This window comes from Pteropus vampyrus, unplaced genomic scaffold (assembly GCF_000151845.1).
Source record: "Pteropus vampyrus isolate Shadow unplaced genomic scaffold, Pvam_2.0 Scaffold217, whole genome shotgun sequence".
In the NCBI taxonomy this organism is placed as follows: domain Eukaryota; kingdom Metazoa; phylum Chordata; class Mammalia; order Chiroptera; family Pteropodidae; genus Pteropus; species Pteropus vampyrus.
Window position 1 is genome coordinate 3958767 of NW_011888998.1, and position 11628 is coordinate 3970394.

Sequence of the window (11628 nt, forward strand, 5' to 3'; positions counted from 1 at the left end):
TCATTCTGCCTAATTTTATAGCCAGCCTGTTCTAATTGTGTGCATAGACTAATTTAGAACTATTAAAGGGCTCTCATCTTGGCTATCTTCTTGCAGGAGTATCAATGGGATGCTGACTATCATGGAGCTTATTGGCCTTGGAGGCATGATTTCCAATGTTGATTTTAATTTTTCTTAGAGATCCATAGAGTCTAGACAAATTTCTAGGGAAAACCAGCTTTTATATTCATGTCTCCAGATGAGCCAAATGAGGTGAATATCTCTATAGAACTGCTTCATTTCCTAGAAGAAATTTTTCTTCAGGAAACCCCACAAAGATTCTTAGTCACTTAAGAATATTCAAGCAAGAGCTTACTGGATGCCTCCAGAATTACAACACTTTCCAAGTCAATGGCCCCTCTCTTGGAGTGAATTCATTCCAGGGAACCCTGCTCTTCACAAAGAACTCTTCCTAAGGCTCCTGCTGGCTTCTCCAGGATCAGTTGTGTCCACACTGGATGCCTCGTGGCATCCATCTCTGCCATTTTGGATTCAGGAATCTGCAACAGGTATTATTACCCCATTGGCTATTTGAGTTGGAGAAGCGAGTATCCTTTCTCTTTGGAGCTAAAGAAAATTCAATCTCTTCTTTAACCAACAAAGATTTTGTTTTGGCTCTAAATAAGGAAACCAATAAAAAACTAAAATTAAAAGCAACTATCCATTTTTCTTCTTTCCTTAGGTTATCCCAATTCTATCCACCAGGATGATTTTCTAAGGACAGTTCAAATAAAGTCATGGCCTGCTAATTAAAGAAAGGAGGTCCAGGATTCTGAGAGAACATTCACTCAAGTTCACCCAATGCAAAGCCGGGAGCCTGTGAGGAGCAATGTGTCCTTGCTGGTACCTAATACAATGTACCCAGGGTGGTCCTGGATGGGCTTCCTTGGAATGCTGCTGGCCAGGTCAAATAAATGTTGACATAAAAACAAATCTGTACAGAATTTTTATGATCTTATTTGTGCCAAACTAATAATATATGCTGAAAAGGAAGGTCTGAAATGCCTCAGGTAATAATACCTTTGCAATTTCTTTTACACATTTGGAATTAAGAAGGTAACATAAAGAAGATTACATGAAGCAGAGATTGGATTACAGGATAGTTAACAAGATTATATACTCTCTTGAGGGTGGTTACACTTCTCAGGGATCTGAAAAAGTGGCATTTCAATGTGTGTTAACCTAGATGCACAAGAAAAATGGACAGGGCTTGCTTAAGGTAAAAATAAACCTTTTACTAGAGAAATGCTATGCTTGGGGCATGACTACCCATCATGACCTGTCCAAGCAGTAATTTATGATCAGATCACTCTGTGAGGTTACTTTTGTTAAATTTATTACAGCACTCCTTTTTTCATTCACGCGACTATCCTTTTGTCCTTCTTTACTTTTGTTTTTCTTCAAACAGTTATCACTATCAAAATAACATTATATATTACTTATGTACTTTTAAAATTATTTATGTTCCTATTTGAATGTAAGTTCCTGACAGCAGAAACTTTTTTTTTTTGTTTACTGCTTGTTTGTTTTAGTGTTTTTTATTTCTTCTATTTAGTATTTATTATATATACAATTTTCTATTCCTTTTCATTTTGTTTCAGATAATGTTATATGATATAAGAACCATAAAACATCTAATGGAGAATGCCACTTAATGGAGAAATGGCATTGGTGGGCATTACTGTGTATAAAATGGTCAGGGAAAGAAAACTTGAGGATTAATTCTCACTTGAGTTAAGGCTTGTATGATAGAAAATAAACAAGCATGAATTAATGAATGAGAATCTGGAGAAAGAACATTGTAGACTAAAGGAATAGCCAGTGTAAAGATCCTAAGTGAAAATAAACCTGCTATGTTGGTAGTTACTGGACTAGTAAGTAAAGAGTTAGCCATAAGAGATGAGGTCATTCTTAATGGCATGGGGCAGCAAGGACAAGGAGGGGCTTACAGACCATCATGTATAAGTAGATTTTATTACAAGTGCAATGGGAATCCATTGGATAGATTTAATTAGAGGAAGGGCATGATCTGATTTTTATTTTTAAAAGATAACGTTAGCTGTTGTACAGAGATTTGGAAAAAGAACAAGTGTAAACAAGGAGAGTAAATAGTGAGAAAAGATTGTTTCTGGATAGGAGTAGTTTCAGTGGTGATGAAAGAAATGTATAAATTCACATTCTATCCTGTAGGTAGGTAGAGATGACAAAACTTGTCAAGAGACACCAGTCTAGATGGCCCCAAAGGCTGATTTACTCTCCCCTTTCAGTAGTTTAGCAAAGAGCTGCCACAGCACCCTGCCACAGACAGGCTGATAATGTTCTCCTTTTCTAACAAGGCTGTCTCAACTAGGAGGTTCCCATTGTTACATCATCACTTACATGGTCCCTGTTTCTCTTTTTAAAAATTTTTATTTATAAATATTCCATTCCTATATCTACTTATGCATAGCCCAAGCTACATGTTAATGAGAGTTCGAGAGATCGTTTTTTACTTCTCTACTTCAAGATTTTCTCCATATAACGTTATTTTGCTTTGCACTCTGTGACACTAATAGAATATGTATATTTTGCCCCCTTTTGCATAAAAATGTACTGTCAAATTCAATGCTGAGAAAGGGGACTGAGGGAAAAATAGGGTTCAATACAGACTCACTGGCTTTCAGATTGAGCAACTGCATAGAGACGGTGTTATTTACTAGTTTGGGGAATGTATACTACTTTTGTTCATATGTGTTTTATGTGAGATGACCTTAGACATCTAAATGAAAATGTCTAAAAGAGATATCTAATTAGATAAGCCTGGATCCAAAAAAGATCACAGCTGGAATTATAAATTTGAGATATCCCTTTATTTTCTTCAGTAATCAGCATAAAGCAACAAAAAACAATCTAAACTGACCTTTTCTCTAGAAAAAGTCATAGAGAAAGTTGTCAAAGAGCTACCTCTCCATAACAAGAGTCTCAGCTCCAGATAATTTCAGGCTATTAAATATGATATATAGTCAGAAGATAATTATACCAAACCATTAAGGAATAAATAACTCCAATGATCCCTTGCCATAGAAGCCTCTGTCCCCACAAGTCTAAGACTCTCATCTCCATCAGCATCCCAGCTTGGGAAAATCCTTTCTACCCACCTCAGGCAGCATCATCAGTGATTAGTGGCAGTCCTAACAGCACCAGATAAACCAAGGAGATCCAAATAACACAGAAAATATGCTCTGAGAACTATACGATCACTGGAATTAGAGCCCACAGAAGTAGGCCAGGACCTGCATGCTAAACCTGAACTGGACAATTTTCTGCTAAAATAAAAGATTTATATAGGATCCAGAGTCTTCTAAAATAGTAAATAAAATGCCTGGGGTACAAATTAAAAATTGATAACAGAAGAACAACAGAAAAACCTCTAAAAATGTGAAAATTAAGCAATGCATGTCTAACAAATTCATGAGTCAAAGACAAAGTCTCAAAAGAAATGAAAGAATATATAGAAAAAATAAAAATGAATATACGATATATCATAATATGTGACAGCAGCTAAAGTAGTGTTAACAAAGTAATTTGTAGAACTAAATGCTTACATTAGAAAGGAAGAAATATCTCAATTGATAACATAAGTTTCTACTTCAAGAAACCAGAAAAGAAGAGCAAAACCCCAAAGCAAGCGGAAAGTAAGGAATAATAAAGATAAGAGCAGAAGTCAATGAAATTTAAAATAGGAAAATAATAGAGAAAATCAATGCAATAAATTTTAAAAAATAAACAAAATTGATGAATCTTTAGCAAGTCTGACAAAAGTTAAAAAGAGAGGAGATACAAGTTACCAATATCGGGAATGATATAGGGGTTATCACTACAGAATCTGCAGCTATTAAAAGAACAACATTAGACTTATAAAATCAAACTACCAAAACTAAACCAGATAATCTAAGTAATACTGTAACTATTAAATAGATAATAATTTGAGTAGTCATATAACTATTAAAGAAATTGAATTCACAATTTATAAACCCTGACAAAGAAATGCCCAGGTCCAGATGATTTCAATGGAGAATTCTACCAAACATTGAAAGGAAAGTTAACATTATGTTTACACAATCTCTTCCAAAAAAACAGAAGCTGAGAGAACACTTACGAGCTCACTTTGTGGGTTGATAATTTATGAGGCCAATATTATCTTGTAACCTAAACTACAAAGAAAACTATAGATCAATATCTCTCACAAACTTAGATGCAAAAATTCTTTAAAAAAATTAACAAACCAAATCCAACAATGTATAAAAAGAATTACATACCATGACCAAATTGGGTTTATTCCAGTAATGCAAGGCTAGCTCAATAGTCACAAATCACATAATGTCATCCACCATATTAACAAGATAAAGATCATATATCAATTGACACAGAGAAACATTTGACATCCAACCTATTCACAACAAAAATTCTTAGCCAGTTAAGACTGAGAATTATCTTGATTGTGTAAAGAGCATATACAAAAGACCTCTAGATAGCATCATATTTAATGGTAAAAAGATATAAAGCAAGGGTGTCTGCTCTTATCACTCTTATTTAACATAGAATGAAAGTTCTAGCCATTGCAATAAATCAAAAAAGGAAATAAAACACATGTAGATCAGAAAGGAATAAATAAAATTGTCCCTATTTATGCAGATGATATAATTGTCTTTATAGAAAGACTCAGGTATCAACCCCCCCCATCCCCAACATAACCCAAGCCTCCTAGAACTAGTAAGTAAAATAAGCAAGGCCACAACATAGCATATAAACACATACAAATCAATCACATTTTTATATACTAACAGTGAACATGAGGAAAACAAGATTAAAGGCACAATACCATTTACAATTTCTCCAAAGAAAATGAAATAATTAGCAACAAACTTAACAAAATATGTATAAGATTTGTATGTTGAAATTACAAAATGCTAATAAAAATTTTAAAAAGACTTAAACACATTGAAGGATATATTGTGTTTATGGATTGGAAGACAACATGGTAAAGATGTTGCTTCTCTTTAAATTGATCTAAAGATTTAATGCTATTTCTATAAAATTGCAGTAAGGTGTTTTTGTAGACATAGACAAGCTTATTTAGGACTTAGAATAACTAAAACAATCCTATCGAAGAATAATAAAGTGACAGGATTCACTCTATCCAATATTAAGACTTTCTATACAGCTACATTAATCAGGACAGTGTAGTATTTGAGGATCAATGGATGCATAAATTACCGGAAATTGAGCCACAGAAATATGTTCAACTGACTTTTGACAAATGTGCAAATGCATTTCAATGAAGGATGATAGTCTATTAGACAGATTGGGCTGGAGCAATTGGATATCTATAAGCAAAAATTTAAAACTTGACCAAAACCTCACACTTTATGCAAAATGAAATAAAATGGATCATGAACTTAAATGTAAAACATAAAACTATAAAACTTTTTAAAAATTATAGAAAATTGTAAAATTTTTCAATTCAAAGGAGACTTGAACAAATGGAAAATGACAATGTTTTTGGACAGACTCAAGATCATCAAGAAGTCAAGTTTCTATAAATTAATTTACAAATACAATAGGATTCTAACAAAACAATGCCAGAATTTGGTTTGCTTGTAGGTGTGTGTTAACCTAAAAATAAAAAGGCAAAATGAGAAATAAGCATTTATTTGATATCAAAGATATTACAATTCTAGCATCCCAGATTCAGACAGAAACCCAAATAGTGTCCAGATTACAGGGTGAAAGCAAGGAATTTTTATGAAAAAAAGGAAGGAATAATTCCATGAAAATAAGAAAGAAGTTCTATTGATGTTATAAAGCTGAGTTACTCTTTAACTCTATATGATTGGTATGAATTCTATCTTCACATAAAAGAATTCATAATTTAGGTGCTTGTGGTCAGGATGTCTGCTGTTCTGCTGACTTCACAAATAGTAGTAAAACAATGTTGGCTTGGCCAAGTCCAAAGGTTGTTTTGCCAACAAGGGTTGAAGGAGCAAGACATGTAAGGAAGTTTCTATGGTAGAGTGGCTCTGACTTTTTTGAAATGGCTCCACTTATGTCAACTTTACATGTGTAACTGTTGATTATGTGTGTGTGCTTTGGGTATAAATTAAACAATTAAACAAGCTGCTTCTAAAATTTATATGAAAAATTTAAACAAGAAAAACACCCCCCAAAAAATTCTGAAAGAAAAATGGCAGTCAATTAGCCCTATTAGATAATAAGATATAAGAAAACACCATGACAATCAATGTTATTGACACATGGATTAAACAGATAAATGTAACAAAATAAAAATTCTACATTGTTTTCACACTGAACTTTGTTTCAGAGGAATTTGATTTGCTGCAGGGAATAGTAAGCCAAAATAATCCAGAATAAAAAGAAGTCAATTGGATTTCAAAAATATTGTTTTAAACTAATAACTAAAACATTTGTCTTAAAAGCTGAAAAAAATTTTAACTTTAGCAAACTTTTCTAGAGAGGAAAACCTAATTTAGTTTATAAAGAATGATTTTGAATAACAAAAGCCTAAGTACAAAAGTATTTTGTATATGATATGTATAATGTAAACTATAGAGTTTGTAAGACTTCAGATTTTCTGCCAAAATAAAATAAAGGCATCCAGCTTTGCGGAGAAGACAACACTGTAGTTAGTGGGATATTGAGAAAGGCCCAGTGCAGCACCCACTGGCTAAATGCTTGTGTAAGAAAGGAGGGAGGGATCTGATAAAAGTTCAAGGGGTGTATGCCCCTTGCTTCCCAGAGAAGCCTCTTAGAAAAGGCCTAAATCCTGTTGGAGCAGAAATGAGTGAGCAGAGAATCTAGGTACATGGCTTGGTGACACTTCACTGAGTCACATTCACTCCATTACATGGTCAAGGGTGCAGCGGAATGTTTAGGCAACCTCGAGAAGTAGCTGAAAGAGGGCCAGTGGACCTAGAGTAGTCACAAGGAAGATAAAGTGGAGGGACAATATTAATCAAAGAACTGACAAGATCAGAGTCGTCTCAATGGACCAACAAGGTTGGCCATGGGGAGTCGAATATCTCCATAGAATCCAACATGGGCAAGTGGAAGTGACCATGAATCAAGTTTCTCTTCCTTCATGCTAAGAAAACTAGAGCCTTGACCAGAACTTGATTCACCCCTAGGATATTCAAGTAGAAGGGAGAGGAGCAGGACCTTGAATTTCCTTGTCTTTACTCATAAAATGACTTAATCACTAAATAGCATGAGTTTAAATGAAAAAAATTAGATGATGAACTTTTCCTCCATCAGACAGATTGAGAGCTCAGAATTACAAAGTAGATTGAATTGCAGAAATTTTAAGGTTAGCTTTTTTTGTGCATACATATATAGTCTATAAAATTCAAAATCACTTTAGATATTTTATTTAATAATTACATATTTCAGAAAATTTTACAACTATGTAGTCATGTATTTCTTTTTCATCTTTTTGCAAATAGCTCAGTACATTAACTTTGATTTACTCAGAAACTGTAACTTTTAATCATTATAGTTTTATTCAACACCTATATTGTCTCACAAATTGAGTTTAAAGTTCACTCTGATTCTTTTTTATAGTTTTGAGATGAGGGACAGTAAATAGTCTTTTATTATTCCATTTCTAATTAAGTCAATTTAATCTTATGAAGGTGTTTTCACAACCAAATTCATTACTATTGACTTTTCCAGCTTTTCAGGAGTAATGAAATTATCTAATTTATCAGAAAGGTATTATGCTGACTCTTTTTCATATTTCCATTTAATTCTTTCCTTGTCTTTGTGACTTGGCTTCCAAAGGACAGGAGAGGACCCACTTTGAGAAACCTTTCCAAAATTTTTTTTGGCTCCTCTTGACCCTCTCCTTTCTTTCTGTCTTCTTCTACTCTCCTTCCACTAGAAGCTGCCGTTTAGATCTGCTTCTGATTTTTTTTTCCTTTAGACAATTTCATAGCTTTCTTTTAGCAATCTACTCCCTGAGCCATTTGTCTTCTCTTCCTCAGAACTGTTGTTTATCCTGGCTACGAGGGAGATATTTCTTTCAGCCTCAGCAGGACTTCTTCATATAAGAAGTGAAGATTCAGTCAGAAGCGAAGATTCAGACCCAGTCAGGTGAGCTCCGTTAATGGGCCCAGAACTTCAGGGCTGTCATATGTGGTTAAGAACTTTCTACTTAATTTCCCTTCTCCCTACCTTGCATTCCCTAATCCCCTTTTCTTTGGAGTCTCACATGTGAGTGACAGGAAACTTTCAGTGGGTTGCTTGAAAATATTCTCTCTAGAAGGTTTTTAGATCATTCCAATCCCATTTTCTAAAAGATATCTATATTTTTGCTTTGCTTATCTTATTAAAACACAAAGTAGTTAGATTTCTGCACAATATTCTTTCTAGCACTACCCGTTCAACGATCTGATTTATAAAAAGAACATTCAGTCGAATTGTGATTTTAATGTGGCTTATATTTCACCCAAAGTGGACCAGTCACTTTAAATTTAAGCTTCAGATGAATGTCAGACCATCATGCTCTGACCTTGTAATCATCTTCTGGAATAGGGCAAATGGATGTCTGTTTACAGATCTGTATTTTGTTAACAAAGAGATGGAGGAAGTGACAATTAATTACTAGAGGGTAGTCCCCAGCTCTACTTTTGCTCTGGCCTTGTCTGTGATGTATGAGACTTCACCAATCACTCGAAACCCTGGATCTATAAGTTTGCCTAAAGCTTCCATCTGGAAGACACACATGCCTATTTGGTTAGCAATTTCATCTTAGGAAAAAAATTTCTACTCACTACTCTCCACAGAGTATCCTGGGCTCCTTTGTTTCTCAGACTATACACAGCAAGGTTCAGTAAAGGTGTTTTGACAGGGTAGGTCACTGAGATTAATTGATCTTTATCCTTGATGTTCTCTGACTTGGGCTTGAAGTAGACAATAGAGGCACAACTGTAGTGGACAATGACCACAGTGAGGTGAGAGGCACAGGTGGTAAGGGCTTCTTCTGGCCTTCAGCTGAAGCTATCTTGAGAATGGTGGAAATAATGAGGACATAGGAGATGAAGAGGATGGTGGCCAAGAGGCTGATAATTAGGGTCAGGATATAATTGATGATTGGGGTAGCACCAGCTAGGTCCAACACAGGTCAAACATCACAGAAGAAATGCTCAATGTGTTGCAAAAGAACAGTCTGACATGAACACAGCCTGAACCACTGAGAACAAGAATCCTATGGAACAGCATGGCACAGCCCCTCCTATTCATGATGATTGAGTAATGAAGTGGATTGCAGATGGCCACATAGTGATCATACCCCATTACTGCTAGCAGGAGGCAGTTAGTGATGGCATAATCAAGGAAGAAAAAGAGCTGATCCCCACAGCCCTCCAGGGATATAGATTGGCTCTAGCTTATGAGGCTGGAAAGCATGCATGGGATAATGACTGGGTAGTACAAAGTCTCTGATGTGGAGAAGACACTTAGAAAGAAGTATATGGGGTTGTGGAGATAATGGTGAATATGAATTATAGTCACAATGATGACATTGCCAGCCAGAGTTAGGATGTGCAGGGCAAGAAACACCACAAAAGGTGTGAATTGATGTTCCTGGAAGTTGGAGAAACTTTGGAAAACAAACTCTCTTTCTTTTGTGGGGCTAGCTATCTTCAATGAATATTTCAGGGCTGAAAAAATAAAAGAAGGTCAACACCATCTCTTGGCAACAGAGATTGACTTGACCTATGGTGAGCACACTGTTCAGAGCAAAGATTCAATACCACAAAGACCCAGTTCAAAACTCCATGTTTCAATTGTCTTTTCCAGGGACATAGAAGACTAGGTCCTAGAACTGGAAGTAAAGATACAGGAAATTTTGGCAACATTATCTAAAAGTTTGTGGTAAATCATCCTTTTCAAGTATACCTGGGTCATTAAAAAAAAAAAAATGACCTATGTCTGGACCCTGAAGTTGGTCTCAAAAATTCTTAAAATAGGATTTTCTTAAAATGTAGACTACATTCTCAGGCCACAGTATGATTAAGTTGGAAATTGTCACCAAAAATGATAACTTGAAAAATTTCAAATGTTTAATAATCTAACCGATGTTTCAAAGAGGAACTTATAATGGAAATTAAGAAATATTTAGAATGAAACAGTAATAAAAGAATCATATACTAAAACATGCATAATGCATTTAGAATATTATTAGAAGTTTATCATTTCAAATGCTTGTTTGTTATTTTAAAAAAGGAGGTTGAGAAGTAATTAGTTGAGCATGTATCTTAAAAAGTTATCAAAACAAGTATAAAAAAGAAAGAAGAAAAAACAATAATGATATATAAAAGAAAGATAACGATAGAGCAGATCCACAAAGGTAAAGTTTATAAACTTTTAGGTAAACTGCTCATTATACTGACCAAGAAAATCAACTAAAGGCATAAATAAATTCTATTATGAATTAATAAAAAAATACAATTTCAGAGGTTTCACACACAAAAAGATAAAAAGTAATGTTATGAACAATTTTATCTCAATATATTTTTAAACTTCTATGAAATGTATACATTTCTTGAAAAAAATTACTTACCAATATTGAATGAGGAGAAAACCTGGAAACTATTTTAAGAAATAAAGACTACATATAAACTTCCAGGCCAAGAAAAATTTACTAATAAGTCCTATTAAACATTCAAGGATAAATTAATTTCAATCTTATGCAAACTATTTTAGGTGATAGAAAAAAAAGAACTACATTTCACCTCATTTTATGAAGCTGGCATTATCTTAATACCAAAGTTAACAGTACAGTCTCACTCAGGCATAAACGTAAAATTCTTAAGCAAAATGTCATAAAACCAAATCCAGCAATGTATAAAATGGTTACATGACCAAGTTGGTATTATTTCAGAATGTAAAGTTTGTTTAACTTTAAAACAGTCTAATCATATACTTCAAATAAATTTATTGAAGGAAAAAAAAACATATTTCAATAGCTGCCAAAAGCATTTTTAAAATTCAATGTCTACTTATGAGAAAAATCTTTAGTAAACTAAGAATAAAAGTGGGTTTTTTTTTGTTTGTTTGTTTTTTAAGCTGATAAAGCATGTGTATAACTCTTCTACAGTCAACATATACTTAGAGGTGAAATACTAAGGAATTCTCTTTAAGGTTAGGAACAAGTTAAAGGTGTCTGTGTATTCATTTCTCTCCAAAATTAGATTGGATATATTCTAGTCAGCCCAGTAGAACAAGATAAATAAATTAGAAATATAAGGATTGAGAAGGAAGAAATATTCTTTACAGATGATGTGATGTGATTCTGTATGTAGAAAATCTAAAAGAAACTATTGATGAATTATTAGAATTACTAAAAGAGTTAAACAAGCTTTCTGGTCCAAAATTTATATGTAAATATTCATCACATTTCTGTACTTCAATGTACTGATAGCAAATTAAATTTAAAGGGGCTATCATTTATAATAGTTTAAAAATATAAAGTACCTAGGAATATAGAGCTTTATCAAAAAATTATAAAACTTTAATGAAGAAAACTAAAGA

General features: G+C 33.7%; 1 pseudogene; it reads right to left on the bottom strand.

The window, feature by feature from the left end:
- Nucleotides 1-413: 413 nt before the first annotated feature.
- On the bottom strand, nucleotides 414-9900 carry LOC105300756 (annotated as a pseudogene).
- Between the last annotated feature and the right edge of the window lie 1728 nt (nucleotides 9901-11628).